The sequence below is a fragment of the Chroicocephalus ridibundus genome, chromosome 5 (genome assembly GCF_963924245.1).
Source record: "Chroicocephalus ridibundus chromosome 5, bChrRid1.1, whole genome shotgun sequence".
NCBI classification, from domain to species: domain Eukaryota; kingdom Metazoa; phylum Chordata; class Aves; order Charadriiformes; family Laridae; genus Chroicocephalus; species Chroicocephalus ridibundus.
Window position 1 is genome coordinate 24,092,364 of NC_086288.1, and position 21,954 is coordinate 24,114,317.

Here is a 21,954-nt window from a genome sequence, read left to right on the forward strand (position 1 = left end):
ATCCGTTTGCAAAAGTCGTCTTCAGAGGAGAGAAAGTTAGAACAAGGAGCACACGGGCGCACTGTCAGCAGCAGAATTAATTGCCCTTAGTAAGACTGACTCCCTCCTCTTCGCTCCTGCTTTGTATCAAAGACTCATGTCAAGTTTTCCCCTCTGAAAGCACTTTTGCAAAGACATGAGGGAATTGCTCTTAGCTAGGCCAGCATGAGTGGCGGGTCTTTAGGGAAATGGGGCCTAAACCACAACCAGGCACAATGCAGGGCCCAGCTGCCTAGCAAGGCTCCTGTTGAGCATCTGCCACCCAAAACATAGGGCAGGTAAAGTTCTGCCAAAAATTAATGGTGGTGTTGGCTGTGACAGCATAATTTCAGATCCCCTATACAGAAGAGGAGGAGTAAGGCAGGCTGTGAGAAACGTCCTTGGGAAGATACAGAAAGGAGGGAGTCAAGGGAGGAAAAACAAAGACGGAAGGAAACAGCAGCATTAAAGGGCGCAAAGAGCTGGAAAGGCTACAGATGGTGACCAGAAGAAATGTCCCAGGAATCTGTGAACATGTAGCATTTAAACAAGTTGACTCTGTGTGGACCTCTGAAGTTTAACATCTCCAGCCTCCCAATCCATTGGATGTCTGGCCAGAAGATTAGAGAGACTACTGAACTACGCAAAACTCAGCAGCAACACGTATGGATGCGGTAGAACTAGTCTGTTAGCAATCAACATAAATACAGGCCATCCTCCCCACATGGCCCATGCTGGTAGAATCCCTTCAACAGCCCTCTAAGGTGGGCTTAAATGCTTTGGCAGCCAAGAAGGGTCTCTATCAGCCTCACCTAGTAAGACTCGCCCAAATGTCATACGCTGCATGCAAAACAAAGCAGCTGGGAAGGAGCCCAGTGGTAAGGGCTGGAGAAGGCTCTTGAGTTGGTTGCAGCTGCAATAAAAGAAATTAATAAGTCAAAATTAATAAGCTCAAATGCCTGTTTTGTTTGCAGCAGATTTGCAGTGGGACTCAACCCAAGAGAGTCCTCGAAATGGCTGCCAGTGTGCCCAGGGTAATTGTGCCGTACTGATTACTGGCTGAAAGGTTAGCTAAGCAAGAGTAGTTCTGAGTGGAAGCACAAAAAGAACACGTTACAGAGGTCATAAAAGCACTAAACCTATTATCTCAGTATGTAATAAACATCATCCAAAGCAAAGAGATTATAATGCGTAAGAAGAGCAGAAAATCCTGATGTGCCAAGTTATTTTCAGCTAATCTGCATTAATACAGTAAACCAGCACATTAGCACATAGGATTAAAGTGGAACCCCAAAGCCAGGAAGTTGGAAATGTTTTGTTTTGAGAGCAAAGATGATTGTTTCCAGCATCAGAAGGGCAAACACAGCACAGCCTATTGAGGTAGCACCCTGCACTCCTATGTCTGAAGCAACAAATCATCTAAAATGGCTCAGCTACTCTTCTCAACTGCGTGTTGAGTAAAGCGGGATAAGCACAGAAAATAATTATATGAACCTTCTAGACAGAGAGGTTTGTAAATAAATGCCTCTATAGTCCTGACCTCTCTTGTTCACTCCAAAAGTTTTCACGCTGCCAGTATGGCTTGCTCGAGGTCCTGCTGCTAGCCATGCCTAGCCCTAGCACTTCTCCATTTTGGCAGACAAAGCACAGGGAAAAGACAGAGAAGGGATATGATGAGGTTGGATTAGGAATCAGCACAGTGAGATCCCCCCCATTTCCATTACTAACCAACGGGAGTCAGGTATCAAAATGCCAGAGCACTGCAGAGCACCCTTTTCTCAGCATACAAGCCATGCATCAAAGTCCCAAAGTACAACAGAAAGCATCCAAGAGAACTCTTGCCCCTGACGTCCACCAAAGGATACAGCATCTCCAGCAGTAACCTCCAGCAAGGAACAGGCAAGTTAACAGCTAAGAATCCCCTGGGTTATTGACTGTGGATCCAGCTTTTCCTCCTGCAAAGTCCCACGTGAAATTCAGGCTTCGTAAAGAAAAAACAAGTACTAAAATATTTGTTATGCAAACAAGATTAACAGAGAATATGACAGGTCTGACGAGAATGCTCTGGCTGCATGAAGCTAGAAAAATTTACCTAATCCATTTACGGTTTCACCATTCAAGTGTGTTATTTTGATTTCACTTCTATTAGGCATTTAGACAACTTGACAACATCAGTATCTGTTCATCCATCCTCCCTAAGTATACAAAGAACTGAAGTTATTCTTGCTATAAAGACAGGAAAACAAGCCTATCACAGACAGTTTTGTACTCAGACCCTACAGATTGCAGCCTGGGTAGTTTATGAACCAGCTTTGGGCTTTATAATCAGTGTCTGGATTCATCTGTTACCACTTAGAGGTTGTACTCTGGGAACGTACAGATCCCGTTCTGCTCTTTTGGACTCACCTGCTTCTATGTAAGCCTACAATATTTATTTTTTACGTTGCCTCAAGGGGACGTGCACGATGTCAAGAAGTCTGCTCTTTGATGGTTATTCAATAGGCGCACAGGAATTTGGGTCAATAGACAATATGTTATTTCATTCAGCCTGGTATACAAAGGAAATACCATTTATACTATGCGTTATATTAAGCAGATGTTCCTTTTAATTAAGATATACAGCTTGGCCATAGTTCCTGTTCCACATGTGACAATAACTAACTGGTGAAACTGTAAGTTGGAGGGGAGTTCTGATAAAGATGAGGACTACTTCAGTGCTCCTGGTTCACATCCTATGTAAAATCTAAAAGCAAGGACACGTGCAAAACTGCAATGTGAAGTCCCCCGAGTCTTCACTCCAAAATCACTTGTGGAGTCTTCATTCCAGTAAGCAAATTAAGTGCTATTGATTGGGCTGGTTTGAGTTTTGTTTTGTTCCTGGGACTGTGTCAGACTTGTCTTCCTCAAAGGGAATGCTGAAGCTTTTCAAAACAGCTGGGAGGATTTTATTATCAGAATAAAATGATGTCCTCCTTGGTCTCTGCTTGTTTTGACCCCTTTGCACAGGACACAGTCTTGAATAGCAAAGAAGATCTCCAGCAGATAGAAACAGGCTGCAAAGGTTTTCTCACACACAAACACACACACACAAAAAAAATCCCATCCCCCTGCAATTAGGTGGGATCTCAGTGTCATGCAGAGGTTTTGATGCTATTTTTCTTACCCTGTGCTGAAATAAATGTGTTTGTCTACAGGGAGATGCAAGAAACGGAAACAAAGAGGTCTCTGAATACAGTCTTTGTGGCATTCTGCCTAATGATTCACCTGTCTATTAGTCACCTAATTTCACAGTTCATAAACTTTAAAGGTTTCAGTTATGAACAGGCCCAGTGGTCCTGGGATAAGAAAGTACTTGTCTTCCATATAGAACAAGAAAATAGGTTTATTTGATGCTGCTGACAGCCGGTTTTAATTCTCAAATGTAGGTATGTGTGAGGAAACCTGTTCAAGAAACCCCACCAGCCGCAGCACTCTGCCATCCAAAATGGAGAGACGCTTGCCTGCATCAGCTTGCTTGCTAAGAGACCTGATGTGTCCATTTTCATACACTTTCATAATAAAGTTGTCTTTTCTTATGGCCTATAGCTGCAGTCCAAGTACCAGACCCAATGCAAAGTTGGATATTTATGTCACCACTCCCATTGCTACGGAAGTTTTTTCCTTCACTGGAAAATGACTAAGTCTGTCTCCTTGCTGTTTACGTATCTAGTTTCAGGATTTGGGCTGCACATTTAAAAGCTATGTTGCAAGAGCAATGTAACTGGAAAAAATGAAATCCTAACATTATTAGTAGACTGTGATCCCATGTCATGGATGAGTTGCCCATGGCACAAAGCTTTCTATAACTGAAGAACATAAAAAAAGTCAAAATAGGAACTTATCAAGTTCACTACTCCTATTTCTCAGGAGGATTCCTGCTCTTCTGTAATCAGTAGCTTTATGCAAGCAATGACTCAAATAGGAAGAATTAAAAGAAATTTTATTCTAGAAATGCTTTTTAAACGCTGGTAACAGATCACCGTTAATTTCCCTGGGCACATGAACAAAATTACTTTGAAAATGCAAGAATCAGCTGGCAAATGTCAATGGCACCGTAATGGATACATCCTGCAACTTGCCCTATAGGCAGAAATTCATTTGCCATCACCCCTCAAGCAAAAGCCTGAGTAAGCAGATGGATTAGTAAGGTAAAGGTCAACATCTGTGTTCTGCTTTGGGACAAATGGGAAAAAATAAATGCCCGGATGTTCCCAGACATTTTAGGTATATTCTTACCTTCAGTCTCATATCAGCTGCCATGACTAGGGCTAGCAAATACCTTCTCTTGGTTTGCATGACCTGCCACCAGCCAAAACATGTCTGCGTGCCGAAAGGCACTGGAGAAGCTTTAGCTCACAAAGGAGCAGGAGCAGTCAAACAGAAAGTCTGCTCTGTAAAAGGCAGAGAAGGGCAGGGAGTGTTAAAACCAGTGATGGCAAGGGGTAGGCCTAGCCAGAAAGGAAGAATTTGGAGGCTAAAGGAAATCAGTTGTGCTGAGGATCACAAAAAAGAAGCTGTGCAAAAAGAGAGAGAATAATTATTTGTGGAATTGATTAGAATAGCAAGGCCTGAAGTCTTGAATAAAACCAAGCAGGAAGCACAGAGGGCAAGTGAGCTCCTACGTAGCTCAATTTCTAGCACTGTCTTCTTCCATGTTGACCAGGAACTCATGCCTCGAGCTCTTACATATTTGACAGAACAACCCCTCAAGTGGCTAGACAATATAAATCAGAAAACAAACCATTACAGCCATAAACATTTATCCTCAAAATGTATTTTTCCAGTACTTGAAAGTACAAGACTAGGAATAACACCCAGCAACGGAAATATATTTCAAAAGCCTAACTGGTGCACTGTTGGTGTTTGGTCCTCAGACCTGGGGCCTTCAAAATTTTGCTCTTCCGAAAGAGACTGTCCAAGTTTGAGAATATGCCAAAAATTAGTTTTCCATGGATGAGCTGTGTATCACCTGCTAAGCAAATGGTGATCCACAGACCTTCAGGCTTTTTGATCCCAATTCTTTGAGATATTGCACTGACATTTTAGAGATGCACCACCACCACTCAGAAAGGAGGGCAAAGTATGAGATTTCTTCTTTCTTTCTTTGGTAATGAATGACGAATATGCTTTGCTGACTACTGCTCAGGAAAAGAATAATTGCCATTTAGAGGCTTAGTCAAAATGTAGGCTTCAAAACAAGCAGCCTGATTTTTAAAAACAGTCAACCATTTAGTATGACAGACAAGTCCCATTTTTCTAAATTAAGCATAAAGCATAAAGTGCTCATAAAGCACTATTTTGATTTTGGAGAAATATTGGAAATCTGATGGAAGCTATATTTCCAGTCCACCAATAGCTGCTGAGTTCTAATCATCTTTGTAGATGGGCTAAGTCATTTAGCACTGCAACAGAAAACAAATCTTTTCAAAGTTGAGACCTCAAAAGCTAAAGGAGATGCAACGTTCCAGTAATGTCACAAGCCATTTCTTGAAAATACTTGCAAAAATATCAGAATAGATGCCATTTCCAAGAAGAAAATAAACTATAGGTAAGAATGCAAATTGACAAGTGTCATTATTCTTTCCTTGACCAGTTCTTGGTATCTCTCGATTGGCCTACTTTTTTTTTTTTTAAAAGGATGTTGCCATAGTGATATTACAGAACCTGCAAAACTGTCCCAGCTATTCATCATCAGAGATTAAAATATATTATGAAATGGGTTTTAATATATTATAAATTATACATACTGCAATACCAAATTCTATTATAAAACAGGCTTTAAATAACATATTGTGGAGCTAGAGTAGCTGTCCCATAGTTCAGGTGGAAGATTGCTTTGTATTATAAAGTCTGATTTTTCAGTCTTGCTAATGGCCCCGAGAAGGAGTCATCCACTCTGAAATTTTATCTACAGGCTTATATTCATTGCCATGATTCTTCCGAGAAGCTGGGGCTGGAGAGAGACACAGGGTTAGATTCAGTGCCGCTGCCTGGGCACCCAGTGTCATTCAAGATGCTGTAGTGGAGCCGAGACATGTGGGGCCAACAGAGGCAACAGACAAGCTATGGGAGAACTTTGCTTTTCTGGACAGCAGCTGGAGGCCAGAAGTAATGCCCCAGGGCATCTTTAACAACACTAGATGCCTATTTTAGACCAGCTTTTCTCCAGGGAAAGTGAGGTTAGAAAGAAAACAACCAGATTCGCATTTAAAAGGGGTGTTGCCATAGCATTCTTTTCTCCATGTTTAGGAGGGCAATGAGGAGTCACACAGGGAAAGAAGCCTGAAATTCACCCCTGAATTCTTCCTTTCACCTCATATAGTGGCACATTTAGTAACTACAAAGCCAGTTTTAGTTTCCGGGCTGGAGAGAACCTCTTCGGAGCTAAAGCCTGACAAAGCAGATCTCTTCAATTCCAGGTCTCAGCCACTAACCACGCAATCCTAAAGTATTAGCACACCTTGCTATGCACTAAAAGCAGGAGCCCACCGTGTCGCCTTGGAGATAGCTGGTGTTGCACCCCAGCGTTACAGTCTGCTGGGAGTATTAATTCCTCCAAGGGAATTTTATTCCTACAAGCAATAGGAAGAGCAAAGAGGTATAGTGGTGAAAAAAGCTCTGCTAAGTCCCCAGACCAGCAGAAGGCTGCAGCCGCTTGGATAGAGATGCTTGCAACAGCAACAAAGACCTAAGCTTGCATATTGGTCATAAATGGCTCATTGAGCATAATTTGCACACAATTTGCACAATGCCATTGATGCACACAGGTTGCAAAGCACACACTGCTCCCTTATGGACACGGGAAGGCAACTCCTGTTGCCTTTTAGAGCAACATCCAGCTGTTTGCTTGGATGCTGAGCCAACACCTCAGCACTACCACAGAGCAAGTAATCCAACAAAACACAATCATTCTTAAAAATGATTTGTTGAGCACTAACTTTGAAGTGCCTAATCAATTTTATACACACTTTACGTGAATATTTTGAGCTTAAAAATTGCCGCTTATAAGAATTTGGGATGTTAAAAGTACAAATGCTTTCATGATCCTAAGAAACACAAACAGGGACCCAAGCATCTTATCGGTTCAGTGCCAGCTCCAAGGTGTCTTCATTAATGGCCAACTCTTCTGGGTGCTCCTCAGCAGCTGGATGACTAGTGGCCAGCCTAACACACATTAGTGCTTCAACCTGGAGGATTTATGCCGTTCTTCAACATGCGGTGTCAAATGCAGTTTTCCTGATTGCACTTCAGGATTGTGGCTTTGAAGCCAGCAGGCGATAAGGGCAAGAACACTAAACGGACCATGTCCCTTAGCAAGCAAGTCACAATCATTATGACTATTGTTATCTGTCGCCCTGAGACATCAGGGGCTGTGGGCTTCACTAGAGCCAAGTGGTGACTTCTTTTCCCTACAGATATTCAGTGTCTTAAGTATAGAGGGCTCATGTGACTCTGGAGTCACAAGAGGGCTCTGCATAAATCTCTGTGGCATTTACTGTTTTTCCAAGGAGCAGACAAGTTTTTTTTCCCCTGATTCACTCGTGGAGCAACGCATTTCATTAACCTGGCTTTTATTCATGACAACTTGAAAGGTCAGAATCAGTAGCCTGCAATAGTTTCCTCATTCTAACAATGAGGTTTTCCTGCTGACGAGCATCAGGCACTGCTGAAACCTCAAAAGATAAACATTATGCTCATAGGTTCCTTAAGCATGGTAAACTCTCCATCTATCTTGCAGCTGCCAACCAGGATAATTTCACAGAGTCATCCACTTGCTGCTATACATATACCACTTTAGATTTAAGTTTTACCAGCCTTGTCTTTAGTTTTAATCACACACCTTGTGCACATGACACATGACAGCCCTGACACTATTTGGGCTCATTCTAAGTCTCTTCAGGAGCATGTATTTGACTTGTGTGATCTGTAGGTTGTTTATGCCTGTATCAGAAACCCATCCTAAATAAACTCTGAGTCTGAGGTTTTTATGCTCTTACACCATCCAAGGGTTCAAATAGACAACAACTTCCCATTCAGAAGATCACACACAGAGCCAACAGAGTCAATCAATTTACTTTGCTTCCTTGCCCTGCCTCACGAGCAAGACTTCATGCTCTCTCCCTTAGACTATGTGGCATTGTAGGTCAGCATTTTTTGTCTGAAGAGATGTAAATAAAGATATAAACTTTATAGGAAGCTCAGTCTACTTCTGGATAGACAAAATCCCAATGATTTCTCCCTAAACTAGGTTACAGTTTAGCCTGTTATGATCCTGTCATTCATGATCCTCTTTCTGAGCTACCTTCACCAGCACTACTGGGGTCCTTGGTCTGCAAGCAGCATCTGCTCAAAGTAACAAGTTGTCACTTCTGGTTGATGCCCAATTTCAAAAGCAAATTCAGAATTCATACAGGAATTAGGAATTATAGCATTCTCAAATACGAATGCCAACTCAGGAGGCCCAAACTTAGGGGCACCTATAGAAAGGATCAGGCCTCTCTTTGGTGTCAGGCATCAAAAAGTCATGACTTAACACTGAAAACTCAGGCTCGTTTTACCAGCACTATCCAATGCAGCGATAAATCAACCCATAATTTTCCCTGGTTCTCTCGAGCTAAACTGAATTTCCCATTTACATTGAACCAGAATTCTCCTGGAATGTAAGGAAAAATAAATACAAAGACAAATCAATGTTTTTGATAACAAATTTCTCTGACACAAAAGAAGTAAAACACAAACTTGAACCAATGCAGATCAGATAAACCCTCAGCGGGGAGCACTGACTGTGATGAACTCCTTGACGTGTTGGCTTGATCATCTTTTCATACACGCTAAATAAACCCACATGAGTCTGCTAATATTTAAATTAAAGTAAGTACCATTTAAATTGCAAACCGACTCTAGCCAAGCATGTACCCTTGAAAAATTCTGATAAATTTAGCCAAAAGAGATAAGCGATGAAATCAGAAGTAATTTATGGAGATGTAAGGTTGACAAGTCTTCCAAAAGAATGTCTCGATCATGTTTGAACACTTTGAGGCATATGGGAACGGAGCCATGTTTTTTTCAAGGCAAAGCGAAAATGCACAGAATGGAAAAAAAAAAAAAAAAAAGAAAAAAAAGAGGATCATCAACATGTGTTTCTTGGCTCACGGCTGTCATCTCGTCTGACTACACAAAAGGGTGCAGGCTAGGCAGGATGCTTGCGCTATCCCAGGCTGTCACTCAGTGGTGTCATGAGATGGCAGGATGCAGCCTGATCACCTCCAGCACATTCAAGTTTGCAGGTCAACAGTAGTCACCTCCTTTGCAAGTTGTGTGATTACAGACAAACATCAGAAGAAATCATCCTGCAACGCCATGAATTAACCTATGAAGAAGCCTAATAGCTCTTGCAGTTGGCAAGGTACTAGGCTTGCTCTGGGTGATGGAGCATGTGGCTTTGCATGTATTGCCAACTGCAGCTTCATAGCTTACTGAGGCTGGAGAAAGCACCTGAATAATCCCTGTGTGTTCAGAAAAACATCACAGAGCTTGGAGATGACTGTGAGTGATGTCAAATGATGGTGACCAGGTGTGATATGGTCCCACAATGCTGTGGAGGAGAAGAACATGGCTTACACCAAGCTGCCATGCTTTGGGCACACACTGCTGTCCACTGTTCCTTACAGTACAGAGGATATTTAACACAAAAGGGCCCTTTCACATTGCCGGTTGCTCATTTTCAGCATCTTAATTCAGAACTGCAGGCCTGAGCCCAAAACTCTGTTACACAGAGACTGGCACTGCATACTGTGAAAAGAAACTTGGTGATGACTGTAAGAAACATTTACTCTCACCTTAAGGCCATCTCATCTCGCCAAAGAGAGATGAAATTACAAGTAGGTAAATGACAGTTAGAGGTTTCCTCTGATTATTTAAAAAAAAATGAAAATTCCCATGATATATTGGGTTCACCAAGAAGGGGGAGAAAAATAGATTTCCTGTTTTCCTTAGCCATATTTCTAGAAACGGTTGAATAATTTTAATCTCTAACTTTTCCAACGAATCAGCTTTAGGCAGAGAGCAAAGGCTGAAAATCACAGGACCACGGGTAAACTCTAAATATCTGCTCTCATTTTGAAGTCTCCTGCAATGACGAACACTATCATAAAGACCACCTCATAGCATTGCCAAAGTTACTGCCAAAGCAACGATGCGTACCCTTCCTCAGCAAGATCTAGTACCTGGGGGAAGCACTCTGAAGGGTGTGTTTCCTTTTCTCCACCTCTTCAAGTGCTGCTGGTACCCACCCACATCCAGAAACCTGGCACTTCTCAACAGCACTACAGGCTTGAGGAAGAGTGGCTGGAGAGCTGCTTGGCAGAAAAAGACCTGGGGGTGTTGGTCGACCGCCAACTGAATATGAGCCAGCAGTGTGCCCAGGTGACTAAGGCGGCCAACAGCATCCTGGCCTGTATCAGGAACAGTGTGAGGAGCAGGACTAGGGCAGTGATCATCCCCCTGTACGTGGCACTGGTGAGGCCCCACCTCAAGTACTGTGTCCAGTTCTGGGCCCCTCACTACAAGAAGAACATTGAGGTGCTGGAGGCTCCTCAGGCACAGTACCTGAACACACTCAACAGCCTCACCAGCAAGAAGTTCGTGTATTCGTTGTAGCAGAGGCAGGCAGTGGTGCAGTGACTGGCTTCATCAAAACCTGGACACAAGAGCTAGCGTGAGCAAACACACAACTTGCTCTTTGCATTGTTATCTTGCAATCTCTAAATTGCATTACTATGGAAATGAGACGGGCATCTCTGCAAGACTGAAAAATTGCAGGAAATTGTGAGTTGTTGGGAGAATTTATGTTGACTTCTTTAAAAACGGCTGTTTTAGAAATGACAGATACTGAAATTACATCGTATTGGGTTTGTGTGGTCAGATTTGCGGGCGGGCGGGAGTGGGAGGGAACTACAGGGGTGGCTCCTGTGAGAAGCTGAAGAAGCTTCTCCCATGTTCTATATCAGCGAAAAAGGAGGGGAGGAGGTGCTCCATGCACCAGAGCAGAGATTACCCTGCAGCCCATAGTAAAGACCATGGTGAAGCAGGCTGTCCCCCTGCAGCCCATGGAGGTTAACAGTGGAGCAGATATCCACCTGCAGCCCATGGAGGACCACACGCCAGAGCAGGTGGATGCCCGAAGGGGGCTGTCACCCCCTGTGGATTGGGCTCCTGGGAGGACCTGTGAACCTATGGAGAGAGAGGCCCATGCTGGCGCAGATTTGCTGTCAGGACTTGTGATCCCGTGGGTACCCAAGCTGTAGCAGTCTGTTCCTGAAGGACTGCACCCCGTGGAAAGGACCCACGATGGAGCAGTTCATGAAGAACTGCAGCCCGTGGGAAGGACTCATGTTGGAGAAGTTCATGGAGAACTGCCTCCTGTGGGAAGGACCCCCCACTGGTGCAGGGGAAGAGTGTGAAAAGTCCTCTCCCTGAGGAGGAAGGAGCATCAGAGACAATCTGTGACGAACTGACCGCAACCCCCATTCCCCTTCCCCCTGTGCCACTTGTGAGGAGGAGGGAGAGAAATGGGGAGTGAAGTTGAGCCCAGGAAGAAGGGAGGGGTGGGAGGGAAGGTGCTTTAAGATTTAGTTTTTATTTCTCATTACCCTACTCTGATTTGATTGGTAATACATTAAATTAATTTCCCTGAGTCGAGCCTGTTTTGCCTGTGACATTAATTGCTGAATGATGTCTCCCTGTCCTTATCTCAACCCACGAGCCTTTCGTTATATTTTCTCTCCCCTGTCCAGCTGAGGAGGGGAGTGACAGAGCAACTTTGGTGGGCACCTGGCATCCAGACAGCATTAACACACATGAACAATCCGTACGTGTACATTTGCATCTGAAGAATGTCAACTGGGGATTAACATTTTTAAAACATCATTTTCCGTCTTAAAAAGAGAGGAGCTCCAACTGTCTTTAAATCTAAGGCACATACTAATCTTTCCAGCACACACAATAATATTTGCTAATTACTTACTAGTTTTTCCACATTCCTCTAGAACTCCACTGCAAAGCAAAAGTTTTTGTGGGTGAAGCACCGCTGGAATATTAAGTGACTTAGGACAGAATATACTAGATGATTAAGAACATTTTCTTAATAGATATTTCCATTTCAAAGAAGGGATTCTGAATTTTTCCATACAATTTATTTGACTTGGTTGGAAAATAGATGGAGGAAAGAAAAGTCCTAGTGATGTCTAAGATACTCAGTCATTTCTCGTGTAATTTAAACATTAAAAATTGCATTGAAATTACAGAATCCAAAAAATGCCACAGAGCTTTAAAGTCAAATCATTCCTCTACTCCTTCCATCAGATCCTTTCACACTGGAGGCATTTTATTGTGTGAAGAAAAAAAAAACAACACCAAAACAGAGAAAGAAGCAATCTCATTTAAATTCGTATTATTATTGCTATGGGGGGCTCTGTGGATAGCAGCTGGGCATCGTTGCTATCAGCGCCAGGCAAACATCACAAAGGACAGTCATTGCCTCAACATCTTTATATTCAGGACAGCTAAGGCATCCAGAAAATAGCAGGAAAGGTGGCAAATACATATGCAGAAAAGCCCAGGAAATTTTCTGGACTCTCAGTTCAGCCCACCAGACTTCAGCCCAGGAAGACCACAGAGGAAAGCAGAAGGGCACTGAAAAAGTTCAACTAAAGAAAAGCCAATTTTCTGAGGACCAGCACTTGAGTGATCGAAATGAGCAACTTGAGTTTGTCTTGCAACAAGAATAAACAAAATTTTTTACCCATGTAGTAACCAAGCAGCAGCTGTAGAAGTGTCCCTGATCTCAGACTAATTTTTGGAGGAGAGACTGGAAAGGGACAGCATGTATGTATTTCCCTCACTGTTTCTCATCGAAGGACAGACTGGAAAGGGACAGCACGTATGTATTTCCCTCACTGTTTCTCATCGAAGGACCAAATTTCACTTGCATTCCTAGCTTATGGTGTGAAAACTGAAATGTAAACCCAGAAATATGCAGCACGCTCCAAAGCGCCTTGTCAATACATTACTCCCTACATCAGAACTGCAAAACTGTATCAGGACCAATGCTGTGGGAAGCGTCTCCTGGTTTTCTAGCAACAAAACAGACAAGAGGTAACATCAAAGTGCTTACATTGCAGCCTGTCTTACAGATAGTGCAAAAGGCACACAGGCAAAGTTCCTCTCGACATCATTCTACAACATCAGAGGACACACTTTAAAAGTTCAATTTATTTATTGAGATCACGGTTAATGTAAGTATTCAAATATGAGAGGCCAATTACTCCAACCTTTGTGCAAAAAATAAGGTTTTTGTTTTCCCACATGTATTTAGTGAATGATAGTCATAGTGGGAAGATGCAGCCTTTGCAATGTCCTATGATGTCACTATTGGGATTATTGCAATAGACGTGGAAGAAATGTGATTGGCCAAGTAACTCCCGAAAGCAAGGATTAAAGTAGTAGAACAAGTTATTTTCACAGGCTCTGCTAAGCATTCAAATTCCAAGTGTCCCATTGTTTATAGCAAAGAGCATAACAAGAAGAAATGTGACATAAACATTAATCTACCCAGGTGACTGTGATTGACAATAAGCTGGTGAAGGACAGCCCCGTAAATGGATATATGAAGAGACCACAAAATTAATTCCTTTTGTGATATAATCCGGACTCTAAACTACAGCAGAAATGCTAATACATTAATCTAGGTCTCTAATGTCACCATTCTAATTTAATACATTACTAGGGAGACAAATCTCTGAATACATCCTGCAAAAATAGTGTGCATTGTTATGATTTTCTTAATAAACCATGGAAAATTAAGATAGGCATTGCTAGAAGGCTCATATCCTAACGTAAATGCATTTTATTGTTTTGTTGGATGTAATGCTATACACATATACAGACAAGTTATGATATTACACTAATTTTTGCAGACAGCCTTGAGACAGTTGACAAACTACAAACGTAATGTGCTGTCTGATCCCGTCCCTTCTCAATGCAGCTCTTCAGCATGAAGTATAGCAGGGCTGACGCAGGACCAGCAAAGGACATTTTTAGCTGAAGCAGCAGGGTGGAAGATGGCAATTTGCCTTTGTGTTGATGCAGCTGCAGGGTGGCAAGTGTGGGTGGCAGAGGACAAGTGTTCAGTCACAAGCTGCTCGCTGCCTCTTGGGAGAACACCACTCAGACCCTTACAGCAGGGACAGACAGAAAGTTGCAGGACAGATCACGTTTCTGTTTTAGGCTCTCACACAGCAGCTCTTTTCTCTGCTCAATCCACTGGTGTAGTAGGAAACTGCTGCTCATCCTAATTTTACACTTAAAAAGTAGAGAAATGCTTTTGCTGATTCCAAAACATGATGCCAAGAAAACTGCTGGGCTCCTGGGCAGGTCTTCTCCATGGTTGGGTGCTCCAGAACGGCTGAACTCTGATACAAGAAAACCTACCTTGGAGCAGGGAACACTGAAAGTTACAGCCTGGGGATGGGGTCAACCCACTAACACCCAGCAGCAGCATTTTATTTAATCCCACAGCCCTCCTAGTTTGACAGTGCCAGACAATGAAACAGGAAACATCCTGGTGTTACCATACAAATCCATGGCGCCTTGAATACTGCAAGTAGAACTTGACTCACATGCCAAAAAATTACAGTAGGTCTGGACAAGGTATAAAGGAGGATAGCAAAAATGGGTAAAAGAGTGAAACGGCTTCTATGTAGAGAGGGACTTGAAAAGAATAGGGCTTCAGCCTGGAAAATACAATATGGTAGATGTCTATAAAATCGTAAGCAGCATGGAGAAGGGTATAGGGAATGACTGCTCAGCATTTTTTGATGCAAAAACTCAAGGCCATCAAATGAAGTAAAAACCAATTAAGTTCAAGAGCAGACCAAAAGAGGTACTTCTTCACAAGATGTATGGTCGAGCTGTGGAGCTAAGCCACAGGATACTACAGATGCCAAAACCTTTCTTGGAATTTGAAAAATTAACAGAAGAAAATTCCTTCTCAGGTATCGAAAGACAGAGATGCTACCTGTGGCTCAGAAAATCCCTCAGCTACAGACCAGCAGAAGTGGAGGAGCTTCATGACCTGCCCAAGCACCCTGAGGAATCTGGCTGCATCAGTCTGACCCAGACTGCCATTGCAATCTGATGAGGGATGCTTCTCTGCCACCACACTGAACAATATTTGACTCTCTATGCGTGTCTGAGCCTCAGCTCATATGGAAAATGGACAGCTTGCCTATAGAGCTGTAATAAGTCACCATCCTGCTATGTGTGATCCATTTGCACGTGGAACAGCAAAGCCCCACTCAAGGGCAGCGCTGAGAAGTCAGCACATACTATGTGGTATAAATCACAGCACCGAGAATGCTACCATCCCCAAAAAAGAATCAACAGACCTCCATCTCTAGCTCAAAGAAAAGACCCATCCAACTGTTAATAGCACATTTAGGCTCATTTGCCAATAGGGGCTCATCAGTCCAGTGACGGATGCAGGGAACGTATTTTGGGAGGAAGCAGGCTCTGCCCTAAGCAGAAGGCAGCTGCACTCATGCTGCCCATTTGCCTCCCTGAGGCTCATTTTAGGCCGAGCTCACGTCCCTAGGAAGGGATGACAGGGCAAGCTACGGCAAAGGCAGGCACCACCCTCTTTGCGCTGGTCCCCCCCCGGTCCCGGGGACAAAGCATCTCACTGCAGAGCAGCCCCAGACAGGGGTTAAGGCTCAGAGCAGAGCCTGGATTTGTGCAAATCTAATGTTTGTCCAGTTGCATACATGCACCCCTTCTGCCCTTAGGTTCCCAAGTTCAGGAGTTGCAGCATTGGAGAGATCTGCCCTTAAGACAAATGTATGGTGCATGACCACTGTAATGTTTCCCTTCGCAATAGCAGTACTTTCAAGATGGTTTTTTTTCCCCCCTTTGGAGGTGTAGCTCTTTCAATTGCAAACATTGTTCACTTTAGGTGAACTTTCTTTTTCCCAGAAAGGAAAGAAAAGCTTTTGTGTAAATAGGCGCATGAACTTGTTTTCTTTGGAAAATATTGAGATCATCCTGGAGAATGCAGATCCACCACAGCACCTCCTGACTAATGCAGCAATGCACTTATTAGGGGAAAAATTCCACAGCCTTCCCAGAAATGCCACTAACTAGTACCCAGAAATAAACCAGGGGCAGCAGCACCTCTCAAGCAGTACCATGTGTAGAGCACCCAAAAGAAACAAGGATGAGGAAAAGGGCAGAATGGGTGGTATCTATGAACTGCTCTTCCTGGATACTGGAGCATAGTACAACCCCTAAATTAGGGATTATTTCATTCAAAACAAAATGGATTTATATTTTTGTGTCTACATGTTTGTATATACCAGTGAACTTAAGTTGAAAAAACTCAGAGCAATATATTGCAACTCAGATGTCAGCCTTCGGCTGTTTGCAGTGTTCGCAGTAAGTATCCCTTTAAACGCGATGCTGCTAACTCTGTTCTACTGCAGCCTCATGACTGCTCTTCTCCAGGGTAGATGGACTCAAATCCAAAAGGTTCACTGCTGAGCACCACAGAGGTCCTCACAGTATGGGACAGTGGCCATGCAGTGTAAGGTAACAGACTGATACCTGTTTTTATCATGTGCAGTGAGGAAATGCAGAAAGGATTCCCCTAAAGAGCAAACCTGCTGCATTCGGGTAGCGCAAATCTGGCTTTGCAGAGCCAAACTCTAGCACACAGCTGGCTGTGAAGCACCACAAGAAGTCAGGACTTCCCCCCTTCCATACACAAAGATACAGCTGCCAAAGAATTAATCCGCACTTGGTTTTGCCTTCTTTGACCAAATGCTGTGCTGCCATACTGCACAGATTTCAAGTCAGCAGGGCAGGTTTGATCTTTGCCAATGCTATGGCAGGTTTGATTTATTCTCAGCTATAATACACACTCGGACTGTGGCTTCTGGCAGCTTGCTTTATTTCCAGATCAATGAGAAGTTATTATTGTGGAGAAACAGACTTGGGGAGTGGATCTCATTCACCCTCGGGCACAGAAGCCCCAGATTATTCACACGTAGACAACTCTCTCTGAGTTGTCTTAGGAGCGTAATGGCTGAGTTTTAGGAAAACTTCTAAAACTGATGCCGGGCCTGGAGCTGAGCCTGTTGCAGGGGGTCACTCAGATGGATCTGCCCCTCCATGAGGACAGCTCAGATAGCACCAGGCATCTCAAACAGTGCTACATGTCTATACAGAGGCAACCAGATTACAGCTGGTTATACATCTGAAAAATTTAACTTAAATACAGAAAAGCAGCAGCTATCTTTCTTTTCTCCTGTGCTTTATCTAGATCCTTTCTGGACCCATTGTATACACCTGTGGCATAAGAATCCCTTTCAAGAGCCAACAAGGTGCAGAGCTCATTGAAGTTTGCAAAGGTGACTGCAAAACAATTAAGGGCTATCCAAAACTGACTCTTGGGGGTTATCTCAGGTGGATGGACTTTAATAATAAGTGTATAATTCAAAGCACCTGGATTTTCTGTCACCTTATGGGCTCCAAAGTATAAGAGAGAAAAAGATGTGGTAGCAGACATGTAGGGGAAAAAAAAAAATAAAAATCTGTATTTCTACTTTGTGGTAGACTCCAGTAATTTCAGCATTCCTTTTCTATTCAGAAGAAAGTGTTGAAGTTTGGAATATAATATGAGCAAAAAGTCTCAAATGTTTCATTTGGGGCTGAAACATTTAATCCAACTTCCAAATGTTTATCTGCCAGCATACAAAATAGAGAAGGGTCTCCTAAACTGAACAGCACTGAAAAAAAAAATAAAAATCAAGATTTTTACTTGCTGGAAATCTGTCCTGAAGGAAGACTTTTTTGGACAGATATGTGAAAAAATATGCTTCTCAGAGGGCTTCTTTGAGAATCAATTTTAGATAAACACTATGAAACCACAAGTAGCATGATAAACATACATGCCATGTTTCTTCACCCAGCTGCAGCTGGGAAGCCAAGCAATAAATACTATTTATTTGTTTTAATAGTATGCTTAGTGAAAGTATTACCAATATTTCCTAAGCTTAAAATCATCCATGAATGTATTTTACCATGAGGCTCAGCATTTTCATAGTAATTTACAACTTTAAAAGGGTAAACTCTATTGCTCTCTGTCAAAGCAACAACTGGGTAAGTGCAGAACGTTACCATATGAAGCATGATGAAATTTATTGCTGCAGTCATTAGTACATATTGATTTTGTTTATAACAACCCAAGGGGAATACTAAAGCTATTATGCCTGTGCTGGGCTCTCTCTCGCTCTCTGACAGGACGCAGACATGGCAATGCCAGCTTGCAAACTGCCACTGCTGCTCGCTTTTCTCCAAGGACGGGTTTTCGCGAGAGATCAGCATTGCTCCTTTGCTAAACACATCAGGTTTTGCTCCATTTTGTGGCTACTCCATGCATAGCTTCATTTTTAAGAATTTGCAGCTCTCAGACAGCCTAGGCAGCACAAATACTGATTTGTTATTAGTCAACACATGATTAAATCATATCCACTCCGTATTACAGATTATTGTCACAATTTAAATCAGGTTTTGGGTCACTTTACAGCGTTAAGAGTCCCACACCTAGCCTTGAATCACAGCTACTAATAGAAGAACTGGTTGACGTTCTCTTAAAGTTATTTAATTATTTCTGCAAAGTACAAGTAAAAAGACTTTTGCACAGGAAAATCTGAAGCAAAATGTGTTTTCTTGTTTGACTTGTGTGGCAAAGCACCGTTTTAGACAGATGCTGACTTAATTTTTAACTGATCAAAGACATAACATTTCATATTTGTGTAGGAAAACTAAGTATGAAATTCAATTTAAAGAATCAGAGAGTTGCATTTCAATATTTAATTTAAAAAATAGTTAATTATTTTCATTTTGCAATTATGACAAAAGAGATGCTGAAAAAGTATTTCCCATATTCACATGATTTTAAACATTGAGGGTAGCTCAGAAATTTCCCCTAATTAACCTGAAAAGACTGATACAATTATTTCATTCTGGTCTTTCTACCATTTTTACTTAAAAGGTATTTCCTTAATTGAACAGAAAAGCAATTTCAGTCTTAATCACATCAGTCCACGGAGTGGAGCATTATGAAAAAGAAATTGCTGATATAACAAGCAAGAAAAGGGGAAGTTACCAAGCTTGTGACTGCAGGGCCAGCTTAGGAATCACCTTCCTCCACACAAACTCAGCAGTTGGGAGGCTACAGATGCACTTCTCAAGCTTTGGAGTTGCAAAAAAAAAAAAAAAAAAAATACTTCGAGGTGTGCATTTTGCTTTTTCAGCCCCATTATGCTAGAAGAGTGATGTAACACAGGCCAATCCACAGATGCACCACCCTGCTAGTAAGGGTCAAGAATGGGGTAAGCACAGGAGAGCTATTGACTCCAGCTGGCACAGCAGAAGTCACCAGCAACGCCAAACAGCATGGACCCAAAGAGGAGAAAATATGTCCAGAAAGCAGACCTTTGCAGTTAAGGTAGTCCCATCCTCACAGATAAAAGAATACTTGTTGTGCTCGGTTCCCTCTCTCCATCAGGTCCGTCCCTTGCAAGTTTTCCAACACAGACTTCTGTTGCAATACCTTCCCTTTTCAGAGAGAAAAAACAGCTTATGAAACCGGCCAACAGCTGCTTGCATTGGATGGTTTGTGGTGGATGGCCTTCATGCAAAAAAAAAAAAACACCTCTGCCTCAAACCCCTCAAGGTACTTCACTTACTCTCCTATAAGCGCTCCTTTTATTTCTCTTAGCGCAAAGAGCATGTTATTAGTGATCATTAGTTCAAACCGTCATGTCTGCCCCCACTGTGGCTATTGCAAGAGTTCATTAGAGGGCACTAGGATGAGAGATCACAGAAAATTTTAAATAAATAAAAATATAAAGTCACAGCAAATGCACAATTACTTTTAATAGACTGCCCCTTCCCACCACTCCTGTGTGCATAGTCTTGGTACTCACCACATTACTCCAGCAGCAGGCACAAGGAGCCACGTCACACAAGCAGCCCAGAACACTGCCTTTGGGCAGTTTCCACCTCACGCTCTTAGGTTGGCTTATCTCACTACACAGAGCTATTTCTTATATATTTCTATGGAGGTCACAGGAACCTCAACTCACAAGGCAGAAACTCAGTTTATACAACCTTAGGTAGCTGAAAAAGCTCATCACTGGCAGCCAATGGTTGCAATTCATGCTCTATTTTGTTCCTTTCTTTGGGTTTTTTCCCCTCACTATGCAGCAGCACAAGCAAGGACCAACAGCTTGCAACAGGAACTGTGCAACAACCATGATATGATGTCTCCACAGGGATCTAACTCGGCACCCACGTGTGAGTAAATACATCCCTTTGAATCAGTGCTCCGGTGAGGATCAGCTAACACAGTGGTGTACTTTCCCCACCTTCCCATTTTAAATCATAGTTGAGCATTTTTCTGTACTCTCCCAGGGAGCATCATGCAGCAATGAAACTGGCCACAGCACACAGAGCTACAGGTACAAGGGGCAGGTACCTGAGGGAATGGAAACTACAACCTGCGGAGCAAGCAATCATTTTAAGCCCTGCTTTTAAGGCCAGGCTAATCTCTGTCCCTTGCTTCACGCACATCATTTCTTTACTGGGGGTGTTCAGGACAGGCCATAACCACTGGGACATTTGAGATCAGTCTGACAAAGTGTCCTTAGGGCACACGCCTTCCCACAGAGCACATTTTCCTACAGATCAACCAGCATCCTCAAGGGAATAACAAACACGGGCACCACTGGGAAGTTATTTGACTCAGTACATTTGTGACAGCATGTGCACAGCTACATCATGCCTCTCTGCTTGGAAAATAAAATTGCGTTACCCATCACTCAGAAGATTTTAATTTTCCATCCATCTTCCCAGATGTATTTCCTCTTTTTTTTTTGGTGTGTGTGTGTGTGTTTTGGTATTGTTTGGGGTTGGAGGTTTTTTGTTTTGTTTTCCCTCATTTGCTCTCAGTCTTCCCTTGCGCACAGCAGCCGGCTGCTGGACACTCAAAATCCCTCATGAAGTCACTAAGTAATGTCACCACTTACTGCTTTCCACCTGCAGTCCCATCACCACTAATTACAGCTTCCATAAATTAGTTCATTGGTGACATCTAAATGAAGCCATTTACAAATTGCAGTAATGCCGAGCAGCCCAGCTCCTCAATACGGGTAACGACTACATGTAAACATCATCAGACTGCACAGGAGGGATGATGTGCTGAATTCGCCATTGTTACTGTCCAGCCAGGAGGGCATGGATTTAATTTTATCTCATGCATATAGGATTTGTCCATGCTGCTCAAAGCAGAGAAGGAGTGCTTGGATTGCCAGTGCTCCCTGCATTCGCTACAAACCAACGGAATGGGGAAAAAGCATCATGGAATTGGAAAGCTTCACTTCCTTGGAGAAAGCATTTAGCCTATCTGTTCTTAAGCACAGAAACTGGGGTTTTACCAGTCTTGCTTACAAACAATGCTCCCCTACAACATCAAGATGCCTCTGAGGGTAAAAGCACAACTCAGGATAAAAGGTATCACCTTGTAACCAGAAAGCAGCGTAGGCAGAGAAAAAACACTATTTTGCAGCCTCCCTGTAAGATCTGGCACAGAACTGGAGGCCTCGATCAACGCAGACTTCTCCAAGCAGCCATCAAGATGCAAGAAAATGTTCATGCCTTTCATGCCTCAAAAGTCAAATTGATCAATACATCTCAAAATACCTCCTTCCATGAGCCACTGAATGAAATCACTGGATTCCCCAACACTTCCTTCCACAGCACCTGCAAGAGAGGCACCCA